Below are 19,011 nucleotides of genomic sequence, written 5' to 3'. Positions count from 1 at the left end.
CAGTGGGCTAAAGATCTGGCATTGCCATGAGCTGTGGAGTTAGTGGCAGACGTGGCTCGGATCTGGCGTTGCTGTGGCTGTGGCATAGGCTGGCAGCTACAGCTCCGATTTGACACCTAGCCTGGGAAATTCATATGTCACAGGTGCGGTCATAAAAAAAAAAAAAAAAAGACAAAAAATAAATAAATAAAGTCTCTAATAGAGTTAATGCCACATCATCTCATACCTGTGTGCTAGCAAAGACGTTAACAGGATACCTGCAAACACAAAACAATATATGCTAAAACGAGGGTTAGGACACCAACCTCACTTACCTGGATAGTGAGGATCAGATAGTTTCTACTGTCCTGAGACCCACTTCTCACTTACTTGGTTACTAGCAAGTGTCCATTAACAACCAGTGTTAGGCTCATCGTGCTCTCTTCACAGAACTTGAAAAAACATATAGGGGGGGAAAAACATGTTTAAGGACACAGCTTGTTCTACCAGGATACATGCATGGCACCCTGTTCACTTCAATTCTTATCGAACACATCAACTCAACCTGGAGACTTGTATTAAATCAAGGTTAACAGCAGTGTCATGAGAGACCATCATTTCTTGACTGGACAACTGCAAAAATCCTATCTTTACCACTGTGGTGAGAAAGCCCACAGTTACCAACACGATCAATTCCTGAACACGCTCACTGGTAAACATAAGGCTTCTCTAAAATATGAAGGTATAAACTTATGACAATGAGAATGGTGAGAATGCTGTATCATTTCTTATTGGAATACCTGCAATGAAAACATTCTAACAAGAAAGGGAAGCAATGCTGTTGTCACTTACCTAAATTTATGAAGATCATATGATAGGTAGGTTAGGCTCAAATCATCACTTACCTCAATACCTGCTATGTGCCTTGTTAACTTCCATTGATAGCCTCGCCTGAAAAACATGTTGTGGAAAATGTTCAGAGCATGTCCTGTTCTACCTGTAAGTCCATGACATGCCCTTGGCCAGGTGTATCATTTTGCAACTCATCAATACTACCTGGATAACTTCAGAACTCTGAGGTTCAACCCTAATAAGAGATACCTTCCTTTCTTGAAGGGACAGCAGTAATAATTCCCATGGTCAGTATCATTGTGATGGACAATGTGATAAATTACTTGGATACTCTGCATATCTGTTATCACACTGAGTATAAAAAATACATTATCTCTAAATAAGAATAGAGTTAATGCTCATGGCTTACTAGTGTTGCTCAGGATGAATTAATTTCTTAACTGTACACATGCCTCAAACCAGGTTATTATAAGAATCATGGGGGGAGTTCCTGGTGGCTCAGCAGGTTAGGGATCTGGCACTGTCACTACAGTGGGTCGGGTCACTGCTGTGGTGCAGGTTCGATCCCTGGCCCCAGAACTTCTGCATGCCAGAGGCGTGGCCAGAAAAAAGAGTCACAGGAACATCATTAACTACCTTGATGTGTGAAAACAGCTAAAGTCTCTAATGAGTTAATGTCCCATGATATCACACCTCTTTACTAGCTAAGACCTTGATGAGATATCTGTAAAAAACATGGTAACACACATGTTAGGGACACCATCCTCACTTACCCAGATACTGAAGATCAAACAGTCTGTAGTTAAGACCCACTTTTCCATTTGCCTGGTTACTAGCAATGCCCTGATAATGACCACTGTTAGATTCACCATGATTCTTTGACTGGAATCTGAAAAAAATACATGTGACAGATATGTTTAAGGAAACAACTTGCTCTATAATGACACCTGCAAATAATCTTGGTCACTTTTATCACTGAGGGAACCATCAACACTACCTGCATCCTGGCAGTTCTTCAAGGCCATGTTCTAAGAGACACCATCACCTCTTTACAGGGCACATGTGACAATCTCATGATCAATACTATTGTGTGGAAAAGTAGGATACCTTACCTATATATACCTCTATATTTACATTCTTAAACTGTGAGGGAATGCTTACTAGATTCAGCTGAGATAGCATCATTTCTTACCTGAATATCTTTTTTTAAAAAAACAAAACATGGCACATAAATGTTAAGACATACCAACCTTGCTTACCAAGAAATCTAAAGATCAGTTGTCCGAAGGGTGCTTAAAGCCCCATCACCACTTATTTGGATATAAGCAAAGTCTCTGTTAACACTTGTTATGTAATCACTGTGGTCTCTTGACTGGGCTCTGAAAGATATATTGTGACAAATATGTCCATGGACACATATTTCACCTCAATACCTTAAATGGCCTTCCTCATTCATCACTGTAGGACCCATCGATCTACCCGATACTTGCAGTACCCCCAAGTACTACACCACTGTTAGAGATACCACCATGTCTTCACTGCAAACCTGCAAACATCCCATGGTTACCACTATGACATCATCCTCATTTAGCTAAGTCTGAACATCACATGATTTGAAAGGTGCTGAAGGCTCATATCATTACTTATTGAGATAATGCAAAGTCCCTTGATGATGATGAGCTTCACTATGACTTCTTGACTAGAATCTGAAAAACACATGGTAACAAATGTACACCCACGGACACACATTTTCCACATGAACACCTGAAAATAACCTTCCCCACTTCCATCATTGCATGACCCATCAACTTAACAAGATTTTTACAGTATTCAAGGTATAGTCATATTTAGAGACACCATCACCTCTTGACTGTACATCTATGAAACTTCATGGTTATTGTTACGAAGCAGAATTCCAGGATAGTTACCTGAATAAATGCAAATTACTCCATCCTCACAGGGTGAAACATATATTTTCTCTAAATATAAAACAGTAGGATAACGTGGTTACTAGAATTGGCAAAACATTAGCACTTCCTGCCTGAATACCTGCTGAGAACTCACATATAAAACATGTTAAAGTGATCCAACATCATTTACCCAGATAAAGGAAGATCACATCTCTGATATGAAGATCATCACTTACCTGGATACTAGAAATGTCCCTTCATTAATAACCACCGTTTAACTCACCAGTGTATCTTGATGGGAACCTGAAAAACACCATATGAAATATGTGTTAAAAGACACAACTGTTTTTTTTTACCAGAACATACGCAAATAACCACGGTCATTCCATCATTACAGAACATATCAAGCCTATCCAGATATTTATTAATTCAAGGTCAATATTTCTTAGAGGACCCCAGTAAAAATCCCATGATTACTACTTAGGGGTAGGGGTGGGAACACCATGATAATGACCTGGATACATACTACACACAACCCTTCAACAAAGGTAAAAATAATTTTTCTCTAAAATATAAGACATGAAAACCAATGGAATACTACTCAGCTATAAAAAGAACAAAATAATGCCACTTGCAGCAACATGAATAGAACCAGAGACTCTCTCACTAAGTGAAGTCAGAAAGAGAAAGACATATACCACATGATATCACTTATATTTGGAATCTAATATACGGCACAAATGAAGCTGTCCATAGAAAAGAAACTCATGGACTTGGAGAATAGACTTGTGGTCGCCAAGGAGGAGGGGGAGGGAGTGGGATGGACTGGGACTCTGGGGTTAACTGGGAGTCTGGGGTTGAACTGGGAGTCTGGGGTTAACAGCTTATCTACTCCAAACTATTGCATTTGGAGTGGATAAGCAATGAGATGTACAGCACAGGAAACTATATCTAGTCACTTATGATGGAACATGAAGGAGGATAATGTGAGAAAAAGAATATACATGTGTGTGTGAGAAAGAGAGAGAAAGAGAGAGAAAGAGACTGGGTCACTCTGTGTACTGTAGAAATCGACAGTAAACCAACCATAATGAAAAAAATAAATATCATTATAAAAAGAAAAGCCAAGCTTTGTGACAAAAAAATAAGATATGAAAACCAATGGTTCTAAGAATGGGTTAGGAATCTATCATTTATCAGTTGAATACATATAAAAAATCAAGATAATAAGAAGTGTTAGAGATATATCACCTCTTACCTCTAAGTATGAAGATCAGATGGTCTGTGCTATGGTTTAGGACCATATCATCACTTGTCTTGATAACAACAATATCCCATGTTAATCAGGCTCACCATGGTATCTTGACATGAATCTGAAAAACACATTGTGAAAAATGTGTTTGGCACACATCTTATTTTACCCAAATATCTGCAAGTTCCCTTGGTCACTTGTATAATTTCAGGATCCATCAATGTTACCTGGATTAGGCAGAAGTCCAAGGTCAAACTTTAGAAAAAAATATCTTCCTCTCTTGGAGGGACACCTGAGGAAATCCCATAGTCAATAAGGTGTGACAGAGAATATGATAAATTACCTGGATGCCTAGACATCTATCACTATGAATGCTAAATATACATTAGTTCTAAACAAGAATACTATAAAATCTCATGTTGACTAGTGTTGTCATGAACAAATTAATTTCTTAAGAGCATACATGCCAAATAAGAGGTTAATAGAAGAGTTTCTAGAACATCATTAATTATCTGGATGTCTGAAATAAAGACAATCTTCCATGAATTTACATCACACAGTCCCATACGTGTGTACTAGCAAAGACCTTAATGAGACACATGCCAAAAAACATGGTAGCACAAGTGTTAGGTACACCATTGTCGCTTACCTAGATATTTGAAGATGAGATGGTTGGTATTGTGGTAGGACCAATGTTATAATTTACTTGGTTAAAAACAAAGTCCCGCTAATGTCCACTTGAGAGCTTAACAGTGATCTCTTGACTGGAACTTGAAAAAGATGTAAGAAATGTGTTTTAGGACAAAACTACTTCTACCATGGCATCTGTAAATAACCTTGGATATTTCTATCATTACACAACACATCAACTAAATGCGGATACTTCCAGTACTCCAAGGTTAATAACACAAGGCCATCATTTAGTGACTGTATGTCTACCAAATTCTTGCTCCCTCTGCACATTGGAACACCATAATCATTTTCTCAGTACATGCAATCCCTTAATACTCTAAGGGTTAAACATAAATTTTCTTTAAAATATAGAAAATGAAAACTCATGACTTCTAGAATGGTAAGGACTCTACATTTTCATACCTCAATAGCATGCAATAAAATTATGTTACAGGAATTCCTTGGTGGCTTAGCAGTTAAGGATCTGGCACCATCACTGCTGTGGCTCAGGTCACTGAAGTGGCAGGGGTTTCATTCCTGACCCAGGAACTTTTGCACGCCATGGATCGTGGCCAAAAAAAAAAAAGACGTTATATGTTACTGATACCATAATCACTTACCTATCTATCTGAAGACCAAATGGTCTGAACTGTGGCTTAGGTCCTCATTATCTCATACCTTGACACTAGTGATGTCTCATATTAACTACAAATTACAGGCTCACCCTAATCATGGTACCAGAATTGGTGAGGACCATATTATTCTAAACTGAATACCTGTGGAAAGGATAAATTAGGGGGGTTGGGATTGTTAGATACACCCTACTATATCTAAAATAGATGGGTAACAAGGACCTACTGCACAGCACAGGGAAATTTACTCACTACTGTGTAATAACCTATAGGGGAAAAGAATCTGAAAAGGAATGGATAGATGTATATGTATAACAGATTTAACTTTGCTGTACACTTGAAATTAACAGAACTTTGTAAGTCAACTATATTTCAATAAAAGTTAATAAATAAATAAATAAACTGAATAGCTGTCACAAAATGTTAGGGACATCCTCATTTCTTACCTACATTTTTGCAAGCCAGGTGGCCTGTGCTTTGGTTTGGGCCCACATCATCACTTACCCAGACATCAGCCACGTCCTCATCAATGTGCATGGTTAGGTTTATCACGAACTCTTGACAGGAACCTGAAAAACCTATTGTGAAATATGTATCAAAGGACACAATTTATTCTACTAGGATACCTGCAAAATAACCTTGTTTATTTCTATCATTGAGGGACACATCCATTCTACCTGCTTATTAGCAGCATTCCAAGATCATCATTTCTGGGGTAACATCATCATTTCCTAACTGTATACCTGCCAAAACCCCATGGTTATTACACCATAATTACCTGTATAATATGGTAACAGGGGAGTTCCCGTCGTGGCGCAGTGGTTAACGAATCCGACTAGGAACCATGAGGTTGCGGGTTCGGTCCCTGCCCTTGCTCAGTGGGTTAACGATCCGGCGTTGCTGTGAGCTGTGGTGTAGGTTGCAGACGCGGCTCGGATCCTGCGTTGCTGTGGCTCTGGCGTAGGCCGGTGGCTACAGCTCCGATTCGACCCCTAGCCTGGGAACCTCCATATGCCGTGGGAGCGGCCCAAAGAAATAGCAAAAAGACAAAAAAAAAAAAAATATATATGGTAACAGGTGTTATACCATATTACCTGGTATATGGTATAAACAGATACCAGGAGGGTACAACAGACTTTCTCTCAAATATAAAACATGAAATCTCATAAGTTCTAGAAATGGTAAGGACTCTATCACTTCTTATCTAAATAGCTATAATAAAAAACACATTAAGGGTCAGGGACACTGTTGTCCCTTACTTAGGTATCTGAAGATCAGATGGTCTGTGGGCCCTGGTTCAGGCCCATATTATCACTTACCTGGCTACCAGAAAAATCTCTGTAAAGAGCCATGGTAAAGTTCATCATGTGCTCTTGACTAAAATGACAAACACATTGTTACAAATGTTTCTATATATACATCTTTTTCTTCCTGGATGCCTATATATAAAGGTGGTGGCTTCCTTCACTGCAAGATCCGTTAACTCCATCTAGATACTTGTTGTATCCCACTGATTATACCTTTGTTAGTAACAATATCCCCTACTGACTAGGTACTTGCAAAAATCCTAGGTACTACAGGGCTGGGGAAAACCCTCATCATTATGTGGATATGGCAGTCCCTCAACACTCTAATACACATCTTAGACACAAATTCAGTAAAATTAATTTCTTACCTATATACCTGTCAAAAAACAATGTTAGTATAAGAGTTCTTGACACCATTATTGATGACCTATATGTCTGAAAAATAAGAAGGTCTCTAATGTGTAAATGTAATATAATTTCTTACCTGTATACTAGCAATACATACATTGTCAGTGTCATACGATTTCTTACCTGGGTACTTACGTGATACCTGGGGAAAAATCATAGCAACACAAGTATTAGGGACACCATCATCGCTGACTTAGACTTGTGATGATCACAAGGTTTGTAGTGTGGAAACCCACATCACCACTCACCTGAGGATTAGAAAAGTCCCAGGTGAAAGCTCATTGTTAGTTTCACCATATCTTGACAGGAATAAGACAACACATTATGAACTATGTGTTAAAGAGAACCTTTTCTACCAGAATACCTGCAAATAACCTTGGTCACTTCTATCATTATGGAACATATAAGCTTTACCTGATACAGTACCCCAAGGTCAACACTGTTGTCAGATGAAAACCAGATACCCACAAAAACCCCATGAATGGTAGTCTGGTGAGGAACATCATCATTATTACCTAGATACAGCAACTCCTCAAAACCCATAGGGTTAAACAAAAAATTTCTCAAAAATACAAAAAGTGAGAACTCATGATTTCTAACACTCAATTATTTTTTAAATTTCCTCATCTGCAAAACCAACAAACATGTCAACAACTGTTAGGGACACTGTCATCATTAACCTGCTTATATGAAGATCAAATGGCTTCTGCTATGGCTTAAGCCTATGTCATCACTTACCTGGATACCTGCAATGTCCCCCATTAGCGACCATTGTTAGGCTTATCCTAACCTCTTGAAAGGAATATGAAAAGCACATTGTGAAATATGTGTTTAGTACTAGTCTTATACTACCTGGACATCGGCAAATTCCCTTGATCATTTCTTTGTTTGCTATTCATCAATACCACCTAGGTACTTGTAGAGCTGGGGAGGTTAAACCCTAGTAGGAGATACATTCCTCTCTAAAAGGGATACCTGCAAAAATCCCATGGTCAATAACACATGATGGATGGTATGATAAATTACCTGGATTTCTATCTTATTGATCCATCACTAGGAGTATAAAACACATACTACCTCTGAACAAGAATATATAAAATTTCATGCTTACTAATATTGGTGGGCAAATTAATTTCTTCCCTGCAAACCTAAAAATAGATCAGCAGAGGTATGATTACCACCAACAATTACCTAGATATCTGAAATTCACATGGTCTCTAATATGTAAATGTCACACCATTTCTTACCTATATTTTAGCAAAGAACTCACCTACATATCTATGAAAAAATCAAATCAAAACAAAACACCCCTGTGTAACCAAAAATATTACAAGTACCATCATCTTTTACCTAGCTATCTGGAAATCTGAAGATCTCTAATATGCAAATGCTCACACCATCTCTTATCTCTCTACCAGCAAAGTCCCATGTTCACTACCATTGTTAATTTTCATTGTTAATTTTTTACCATGAGTGGAATCTGTAAGACCCATGGCAATTACCAAAGCTAGGGACACGCTTTTTTCAATCTAGATAATGCAACATCTCATGGGAACTACCAGCATTAGAGAAACTATGAACTTTACCTGGATACATGCAGGATATCTAGGCCCATACTACAGTCTCTTGACTGGATACCTACAAAAACCCCATAGTCAATACTAAGATGAGAGACAACTATGCATGATAACTTACCTCAAAACTTACAAATCCCCCAGTCTTGACCAGAGTTAGAAACAAATGATCTCTAAACTAGTAAACAGTAAGGGCTAATTTTTAGTAGTATGTGTGAGAACAATAAAATTTCTTACCTGAATATCTGCAAAAACAAAACAAAACATAGTAACACAAAACATAGTTAGGGACTCCATCACCATTTACATAGATTTCTGAAGGTCAGAAGGGGCTATAGCATGCTAGGACTCACATAATCACTCACTGGATACCAGTAAAGTCCCATTAACCACCATTATTAGAGTCATTATGATCCTCTGACAGGAATCTAAAAAAAAACACACTGTGACAGATATATTTAAGGACACAATTTTTCTTACTGGGACACAGGCAAATACCTTTCATCACTTCCACCTTTATGGGTCCATCACTGCTACCTGAACACTGGCAGAACTTGAAGGTTAACACTGTTGTTCCAGGCACCATCATCTCTTGACCTTGCACCTATAAACATCTCATGTCAATACTGTGGCAGAGAACATTATGCTCAGTGACTTGGAGACTTGCAAATCTCCCATTTATTCTTAAGGTCAAGCACACATTATCTCTAAACTAGAAAACTGGTTAAAGTAGACCTCACAGCTATTATAATAGTATTCATAAGCCAGTATCATTTTTTTCCCGAATAGTTGCAAAAATAAAAGCCCAAAAAACAAAAAACACAAAACCACATGGTACCAACACGTGTTGGGGACACCAACTTTGCTTACCTCTATTTCTGAAAATCAGATGGCTAGGGATATATCTTCTTCCATTGTTCACTACTGTGGTTAAAATCATTATCATCTCTTGACTGCGTACCTGCAAAATCCCATCATCAATTTCATAGTTAAGGACTCCATCAGCTCTTCACTAAACCCCTGAAAAATCCCATGGTTGCTTCTGTGGTTAGGTTCACATCACACTTGGACTACCACGCAATACCAGGTTCATTAATATGGAAAGGGACAGCTTCAGCTTCTTTCTGCTTACCTGAGAAATCCCCATTTCAGTACTGTAGTTAAGGCTACCATTAACTCTTAACCAGATATTACAAAATACCATGGTCACTCCCCTGGTTAGACTGATCATGTTTTTACCTGTATAACTTCAATATTCTATGTTTACTACCTAGGCAGGAACATCCTCATTTCTTACCTGGATGTGTACAAAATCCCATGGGCACTACCATGATTAGGAATATCAACACTTCTTCCCTGGATTCCTTCAAAATACTATGGTCACTACAATGGTGAGAGCCACTATCCTCTCTTACCTGACCATCTGCCAAATCCTACAGTCGCTGAATCTCTTGAATAGACAGACATTTGAGACTTCTGGCTCTGACTTCAGCCTCTCTCGCCAGCCTCAGCCCCTGTCCTCGCCTCTCACCCTTTATGTGAACATTCTAAGCAGCTGAATTTCCCTGAACATTCCCTTCTTTCCTGGTTACGGGCAGGAGAATGCTCAAGCCAGTCCTTAACGTTGAGAGCCAATTATTGTCAATTCCGGAACTCAGTGTTGAATGATTTTGAACTGGGCCATGACAGAGTATTTACACTACAGAAATTGGCAAGTGCCTCACAGCAGGGCTTTCCTTTATGCACGTACCAGGATGTACTGATGAATAAAGTAATGAATGAACAGAGAGAGGCACTACTACATATGACAAACACAATCTTGCCTTCTCATGAATGTGATGTGACTTTTGCGGATGAAGGAATGTGTCAGTTGGCTCTACATAGGCCTTAAAATGTATTATTTTTCCAAATTTATATACTTAATGAAAAAATGGGTAAACACTTCCATTACAAATTACTAAATGTAATATTAATGTTGATCAGGTGATGAGGGACTTATGTAATTTCAATATGTCCAAAGTTGACAAATTTGATTCTTAAAAAAGTTAAATATTACTAGACACCATCAAAAAGTACACTTATACAGAAATATAGAGAGATATACATATATCTGGCCCCATCCACCAGAAAAAATCTTTTATTTTCCTGACCATACAAATTTCCTATTGAGCTTTTTGTGATAATCTAAATTTCTATCAGTAACCATATTTAAATTTCATTAAGTTCTTAACCACCATTCCTTTGAAAATCAAGTAAAATGTCAAGAGAAAGAAACAGCACTCTACATGCCCTCTTTTTAGGTCCACAGTATGGGAGCCAATTGTACAAAGATTCTGGAAAAATAAAAAGCTCTATGTGATGGCAATTTTGATGCCTGTGTCCTTCAGATTGTCCAGAGGCTGAGAGAAGCAAATGCAATTAATAAAGGCTATTTTTTTTCATGATAGGGTTGCTTTCAGCTTCAAACTTCTTTATTTCGCCTTGCACCTTCACTTTTCTGAAATGCTTCTAGATAATAGAAAACTAAGGTAAATGGACCACGGAGATTATAAACACTAAGTAAAACTGACAGACCATCATTTCCTTTTTACAAAGAAAAAAAAATTTTTTTTTTTTGTTTGTTTTTTTAGGGCCGCACCTGTGACATACGGAAGTTTCCAACTGGAGCTGCAGCTGCTGGCCTACACCACAGCCACAGCAAAGGGGATCCGAGCCGCATTTGTGACCTACACCACAGCTCATGACAACACCGGATCCTTAACCCACTGAGCAGGGCCAGGGATCGAACCCACGTCCTCATGGATACTAGTCAGGTTTCTAACCCACTGAGCCACAATAGGAACTCCCATATTTCTTAAGGATTAGTCTTATCTACTCCCCATTTCCACCCACCAAGGTCAGCCATCAGCCATGAGAAACAATACTGGTGCCAAATTAAGGCACCAACAGGGACTGTCCCTTAAGCCACCGTCTGTCTCCTAAACCTACTTCTCACCTCTCTCACTTTCCTTTTTCCAAATGAAAAAGACTATCTTCTTTGCTAGTAGTGATCGTGCTCCGGGCACTGGTTGAATTCACGTGAAATTATTTCCTGCTTGGCAGGGAATTAAATATGCTTTAAAATTATAACATGCTACCAACTGGGTTTTTATGTTCAGAACTTCTGGGGTCAGATTCACATGGGGCTTTCCTTTTCTATTTTGACTCTACGAGAGAAAATGTTTTACAGTCAGATTTACTAGCAAGGTGGAGAAAGAGCAACTCAAGAGCTTGCCTCTCTGTGTTTATCAGCATCTACCAGGTGACAATAGATAGCTGGGCGCTGCTGGCATTTGGGCTTCCAGCTATAGCACTTCCTGATTCAGCAAGGACCCCTGTTCTTTTTTTGGCCCCATCTGAGGCATGTAGAAGTTCCTGGACCAGGAATTGAACCCAAGCCACAGCAGTGACAACACTGGATCCTTAAACTGCTGAGCCACGGGGAAACGCTAAGGACTCTTGTCTTTAGCAGGCTTGCACCCTCTCAGGCCATGACCAAAATGACTTCCAAAATTAATCCTGTATTTTACATATCTCATGTCTTGACTATTCCCTCAATATAATCACAATACTATAAAGTTGTTATTATACATGATGCATATATCATATATTAGTACAAATCCTAATAATAGTTTTATTTTATGTAATAAGCTTAGAACTCCTGGAGTTGATAGTAAAATGACTATTGTGGTACTTAAGGTTCTAAGACCAATTACAACGTTGTGGGGGGCCGGCAGGGTTCCCCATACCAGCTGGGTGTCCCACAAATTTAATTCGATTCTGACACTGTCTACCAGGAGATAGCACTGGATCCCATAGGTTAGGGGCTCAGTCTCACACTGCTGGTGCCAAATGCAGCCCAGATTGTTCTCTGTGCTTCTGATTGACTCTTCATAAATCAGAGGTTCCCATGACCCTCTCCTTGTGTTTGATAGCTTTGCTAGAGCAGCTCCCAGAACTCAGAAAAACATTTTACTTACTAGACCACTGGTGTATTACAAGAGGATATAGCTCAGCAACAACCACAGTGGATGAGAGGCTGAGGGCAAGGTATGGCAAAGGGGTGCAGAACTCCCAAGCCCTCTCCAAGCCCGCCCTCTCCCAGCATCTCTGTGTATTCAACAACCCAATAGCCCCCCAAATCTCATCCTTTTGGGTTTTCATGTCGGCTTCATTAAACAAGCATGACAGAGTCACTCATTGGACATTGGCGATTGACTATCAGCTGCTAGCTAGCCCCTCTTTCCTCTCCCTAGAAATTAGTGGGTGGGTCTCAGAGTTCCAACCCCCTAATTAAGGTTGGTTCCCCTGGCAACCAACCCCCCTCTTAGGAGCTTTACAAAAATCACCTCCTTAACATAAATCCAGTTGTGATGTAAAGGAATTATTTAGCATAACAAGAGACACCCATTTTGCCTTTGAGGCTCTGAAAGGATTTCTGGAACTGAGGACCGGAGATGGGGTATTTTAACAAAAGATGTTCCCATAGCTTGTTAACCTCAGGATATTCCAAACGTTTGGGGACATGAGAGCCAGAAACCTTGGACAAAGACAAGAAATACATTTTGGTTATCTGAATGACCAAATATATATTTCTTATAAATAAATCTATATATTATAAATAAATTATATATTTATAAATATTATAAATATATAAAATATATTTTATATTTCTTATAAATATATATATATATTTCTTATAAATCACCATACCACAATACTTTTTTTTCTGTCTTTTTTTTAGGGCTGCACCAATGGCATACGGAGGTTCACAGGCTAGGGGTCAAATCAGAGCTACAGCTGCTGGCTTACACCACAGCCACAGCAACAGGGGATCCAAGCCGTGTCTGCGACCTACGCCAACAGCTCACAGCAAAGCCGGATCCTACCCACTGAGCAAGGCCAGGGATAGACCCTGCATCCTCATGGATGCTAGTCAGATTCGTTCCCACTGAGCCATGGCGGGAACTCCAATACCACCATACTTTTTAAAAAATCAAGAAAAACCACACAGACACAAACAAAACTAGCTGCCACGTCTAAGCATACTACTTTTAAAACCGAAACCCTACTTATGATTACTTAACTTCATTATCCTCTCTGTTTTTAATAAGCAGACACAAAAACAATGAGATTTTCAGGCACAGTGTACATCAACACCACTGTACGTGGATTTGCATAAGACTTAACAGATATTTATAAAACCCAGCATTGCTATTGTCAAATGATACAATCAAAACAATTTAGTATCAAGTGTGAGGTCCTTCATTCAAGGGAAAACAATGCATGGAGTTGGGGTATGGTGCCTCCCAAGAGCAGAGCACGCTTCCTGAAGGATTATGGGAAGAGTTTTAGACAATATTGGAAAAGGCAAGGTGTAATCAGCACACAACTGGCCTCGAGGCTGCAGATTTCCTTACAAGATGGGCAAATCCTATTTTCCAGGGTAAGGGGAGTGAGTGAAGTTGAGCTGGAGGATTGTGATTGTAGTGTGTTCGGTTTCCTTGAAAGCTCTTTCTCCTAAGCCTAGGCTGATGTGGCTGTAGATTTGGGATGTGGGCCATGCTACTGGGGTGGCCTCTATTTGATAGGTCCTGATATATGAATTAACTTTACCCTTTGATGTGACGGAAAGTCAAAGATGTATTTATCTTTTGCTTTGCTGGTAGTATTTGTCTTTTGTCGTTGAAGCTTGGTGTTTGGTGCTATTCAAGTATTTTTGTTCTCTTTTTTTATTTTTTGTTTTGTTTTATACAGGTAATTGTTGCCACACATCAAAGTGAAAGGTTAAACATGAAATAGTCACAACATGAAGCGTACACAACCATTTAAAAATACTTTAGAAGGAGTTCCTATTGTGGCTCAACAGGTTAAGGACCTCATGTTGTCTCTGTGAGGATGCAGGTTCCATCCCTGACCTTGCTCAGTGGGTTAAGGACCCAACATTGCCCTGAGCTGTGGTGTAGGTCGCAGACGCAGCTCAGATCTGGCATTGCTGTGGCTGTGGTATAGGCTGGCAGCTGTAGCTCCAATTAGACCCCTAGCCTGGGAACCTCCATATGCTGCAGGTGTGGCCACCAAAAAAAATTTCTTAATTAAAAAAAAAAAGTACTTTACAAAATATTGGCTGACCTGCAAAAATGCCCATGAAATAACATTGTATTGAAAGGAAAAGCTATGTGAGATATATATATATAGATAGATAGATAGATAGATAGATAGATTGATAGATATAGATATAGATATAATAAACTCAATTATATTTAAAATGCATTATACATACAAAAGCAAGGTGCAAAGTAATACACTAAATGGTTAACTATGAGAGTGAAATGATGGGTGATTTTTACATGCCTCTGTAGACATTTTGTAGCTTATAAATTTCTCCAAGGTCTATATTAGACTTATTGACAAGAAGGGGGGAAAACTCCTCAAGGTACCACTATGTTGTCTTCCGGACTGTTTTATTTGATGAGAACAAGGTTTTCTGGTGAGACTGTTATGACGATTCAGGAGGAAAGCAGCTCTGAACAACATCTGCAGCTCAGTAGCTCAGAGATGACGATTCCTATCCCACCACCAAGGCTATTTCCACACTTTCATCTGTAGCTCTAATTTGGAGTTACTTTGTGTTATTATTATTTTTCACTCATATAACCTGCAGGCTGAGCAGATTGTAATGTTTGGGTTTTTTGTTTGTTTTTTTGTCTTTTGTCTTTTCTAGGGCCGCTCCTGCGGCATATGGAGGTTCCCAGGCTAGGGACCCAAGCAGAGCTGTAGCCTCCGGCCTACACCAGAGCCACAGCAATGCGGGACCCAAGCCGAATCTGCAACCTACACCAAAGCTCATAGCAATGCCGGATCCTTAACCCACTGAGCAAGGCCAGGGATCGAACCTGCAACCTCATGGTTCCTAGTCGGATTCATTAAGCACTGAGCCACGATGGGAACTCCAGCAGATTGTAATTTTTGCAAGAGTATTCAATTCTCAGACTCCAGCATCTAGTAGGCCTCTAGTTACTAGGTAAGATTACGAATCATTGACCTGTAGGCTTTATGAAGGAGGATTTCAAGACTAACTTCTTAGGCCTTAAGAAAAAAAAATCCAAAGAGAAGTACTATCCTTAAAATACAAAAATCAATAAAGAAAAATAAGATCATCAAGATTCTGGTTTGTGGGGTTGGTGGATGCAACTTACATTTGTAAAGGATGCGCAAAAAAAAAAAAAAAAAGAAAGAAAAGAATGGATACTAGGAGTTCCTGCTGTGGCTTAGCAGTAAGGAACCTGACTAGCATCCATGAGGATGTGGGTTTGAACTCTGGCTGCACTCAGTGGGTTAAGGATCTGACATTGCCGTGAGCTGTGGTATAGATGGCAGATGCGGCTCAGATCTGGCGTGGCTGTGGCTGTGGCCTAGGCCGGCAGCTGCAACTTCACTTCAACCCCTAGTCTGGGAACTTCCATGTGCCGAGGGTGCAGCCCTAAAGAAAAAAACAAAACAAACAAACCAAAAACACGAATGGAATGGCCGGGCAATGGGGTCCTACTGTACAGCACAGGGAACTCTGTATGACTGGGTCCCTTTGCTGTACAACCTAAACTGAAGAAACACTGTAAATCGGCTATACATTAAAAAAGGATTCCAGTTTAGCTGAGGAGACGGGCCAGGGTGGTTAATTTCTCAGGTTACAGCAGGGTTTCTGTAGCTCAGCACTGCTAATACTTTGGACCAAAGAATTTGTGGCTACATCTTTGTTGTGACAAACTTTCCTGTGCATTAGAGGATGTTTAGCAGTATCCTCCACCCACAGACACCAGTAGCACCACCCACCCCCAGTTGGGACAACCAGAAATGCCTCTAGACATCACCAAATGTCCCCTCGGAAATGAAGCTGTCCCCAGATGAGAAGCACTGGATTACAGGAAGACGAAAAATCAAAAACACGATGTGGGAGTTCCCGTCGTGGCGCAGTGGTTAACGAATCCGACTAGGAACCATGAGGTGGCGGGTTCGGTCCCTGCCCTTGCTCAGTGGATTAAGGATCTGGCGTGGCCGTGAGCTGTGGTGTAGGTCACAGGCTCAGCTCAGATCCTGAGTTGCTGTGGCTCTGGTGTAGGCCAGCGGCTACAGCTCCGATTGGACCCCTAGCCTGGGACCCTCCATATGCCTCGGGAGCGGCCCAAGAAATGGAAAAAAAAAAAAAAAAAAAAAAAAATCCCTCTTTTGAAAGTTTTAATTTGAGCAATTACTCAGCAACATATTTTATTTGCAGAATGCAACTTTACCTGAAAAGTTGGTTTTGTGAAAGGGTCAGTGGCTGCTGTCAATTATCAAAATGCCTCACCTCCACGGGCTACAGGCTAATTACACATGGATTTCAGCATGCCTGCCTCTAGGTGTGCACAGATTGTGCCTCCTGATTAGCTCTGACATGTAAGGACCTTATCACTCTTGTGCTCACAACCAAAAAAACAAACTGAAAATCAACAACGATGTTGGACCTAACAGAGAAGTGAGGTCACAGGGAAAATCGCTACCCTGAAAACTGTGAAGGTACATAAAGACAGAGCATCACAGCTTACCAAGAGCAGAGACCTCTGGAGCCAAACTAGTTAGAACACTTAAATGATAGTTGGTAAATTGCTGAAGGCTGGTACAGACTAAGGAACGTTAACTCCTGGTGGCCCAGTTTTAGGGGGCCTTCCACACTTTTGTGGGTTTTACCTCCAGGAGTTCTACCAAGAGCGAATATGAGAAAAACATCGCCACTCCTTTAGGTAGGGGGAGGGGGAAAGTAACCATTTAAGAATAAGCCCAGGGGGTTCTGTTTTCTGTAGCAAAGAATTGCCCTCAAGAAAAACTACTAGAGCCTAATCTGATCAAGGGGAAGGGAAATTAGGCAATTCCAGTCCCCTATAGCCTTCCTGCTTCACATAACATGAGAGGGGGAAAAAGGTAAGAAATGCTTCTGGGAGTTCCCGTTGTGGCTCAGTGCTAACGAACCCAACTAGGATCCATGGGGATGTGGGTTTGATCCCTGGCCTTGCTCAGTGGGTTAAGTACCCAGCACTGCCATGAGCTGTGGTGTAGGTTGCAGACAGAGTTCAGATCCTGCTTTGCTGTGGCTCTGGCTGTGACTGGCATCTGTAGCTTTGATTAGGTCCCTCACCTGGGAACCTGCATAGGTGCAGCCATAAAAAGCAAAGAAAGAAAGGAAAGGAAAGGAAGGAAGAAAGAAAAAGGAAGGAAGGAAGGAAGGAAGGAAGGAAGGAAGGAAGGAAGAAAGAAAGAAAGAAAGAAAGAAAGAAAGAAAGAAAGAAAGAAAGAAAGACAGGCTTCTGAAGGTCATAGCTCAATAATTCAGGCCTCCTAAAAAGAATGAGTTTGTTTTTTGGTTTGTTGTTTTTGGTGTTTTTTGTTTGTTTGTTTGTTTGTTTTTTGGCTGCAGGGAGCGGTGGCTTGATGTGGGATCTCAGTCCCCAGACAAGGGATTGAACCTGGAATGCAGCAGTGAAAGTGTCAAGTCCTAACCACCAGAGCACCAGAGAACTCCCAAAAAACTGAGATTTCATTATAAGATAATAGGGGGCTTCCCCTCCTTAATATCTGAGCACCACCTTGGCAGGACTCCGGGATAATAAGAGTGATTTCATCTGAGAGACCTCTAAGACACAGACTCTATTTAAGAAGGTGTTTTTAGGGAACACTAAAGATAATACAGAAGCAGGAAAAAGAACAAAAAGAAAACTAGAGAAAGACAATGGTATTCACAGCTATAGTAAACACACACACACACACAAAACCCACCAAATATAGCCCAGCTCCTATGCAGAGTTCTATAAAATTTCACATTAAAAGGCTGCTTTCACCTGAGTTCCTATTACCAGATACAGCATGATCACTTTTAACAAAAAGTTTTGAGGTATGTTAAAAAGCAAGAAAAATTTACATTCTGAAGACATAGAGCAAACATTAGTACCAGACTCAGATATGACAGATTTTGCAAGTATAAGATAAGCACCTTAACAATAACTGTGATTAATACGTTAAGGGATCTGTGGTGTAATAAAGAATTGATCTAGTCTTTGTCCCTGATTCCTGCCAAAGAGCTTCAAAAACCCTTGGGATTTCCTGAGTGATAGGAATGTCTTTGTTATGATAAGGAGGCAACTAATGGTAGGGACTTGACTAGCTTCCGATGGGACCTGATGACCAGAAAGACCAACCGTATGATTGGAAGGCTGGAACTATGGGCCAGTCTGTCCTTCGGAGAAGGGAAGGGAGCTGGAGAATGGGTTCAATCATGTGGCCAAAGATTTGCTCAATCCTGCGTTTGTAATGCGACTCCATGAAAAACTCTGGACACCAAAGCGTCACAGTGGT

General features: G+C 40.1%; 2 long non-coding RNA genes across 4 annotated transcripts in view; both read right to left on the bottom strand.

The window, feature by feature from the left end:
- LOC110257809 lies at nucleotides 157-6,159 on the bottom strand. Of its 2 annotated transcripts, XR_002340807.1 has the most exons (7): nucleotides 5,089-6,159; nucleotides 4,643-4,763; nucleotides 4,221-4,285; nucleotides 4,000-4,114; nucleotides 2,091-3,044; nucleotides 1,605-1,720; nucleotides 157-930 (listed from the first exon to the last, which is right to left on the bottom strand). It is a non-coding gene; the product is annotated as an uncharacterized LOC110257809 (long non-coding RNA). The 2 variants fall into 2 exon arrangements; XR_002340806.1 differs by having other exon boundaries at nucleotides 1,605-3,044.
- The window catches only part of LOC110257721, a 197,577-nt gene continuing 184,882 nt past the window's right edge, over nucleotides 6,317-19,011 (bottom strand). For both annotated transcript variants that reach the window (XR_002340647.1, XR_002340648.1), the window contains 2 exons: nucleotides 9,457-9,547; nucleotides 6,317-9,190 (listed from right to left, as the gene is read on the bottom strand). This is a non-coding gene — a long non-coding RNA (uncharacterized LOC110257721). The remainder of the gene's footprint in view (nucleotides 9,191-9,456; nucleotides 9,548-19,011) is intronic.

This window comes from Sus scrofa, chromosome X, assembly GCF_000003025.6.
Source record: "Sus scrofa isolate TJ Tabasco breed Duroc chromosome X, Sscrofa11.1, whole genome shotgun sequence".
In the NCBI taxonomy this organism is placed as follows: Eukaryota; Metazoa; Chordata; class Mammalia; order Artiodactyla; family Suidae; genus Sus; species Sus scrofa.
This window is presented reverse-complemented; position numbering and strand designations above follow the sequence as displayed.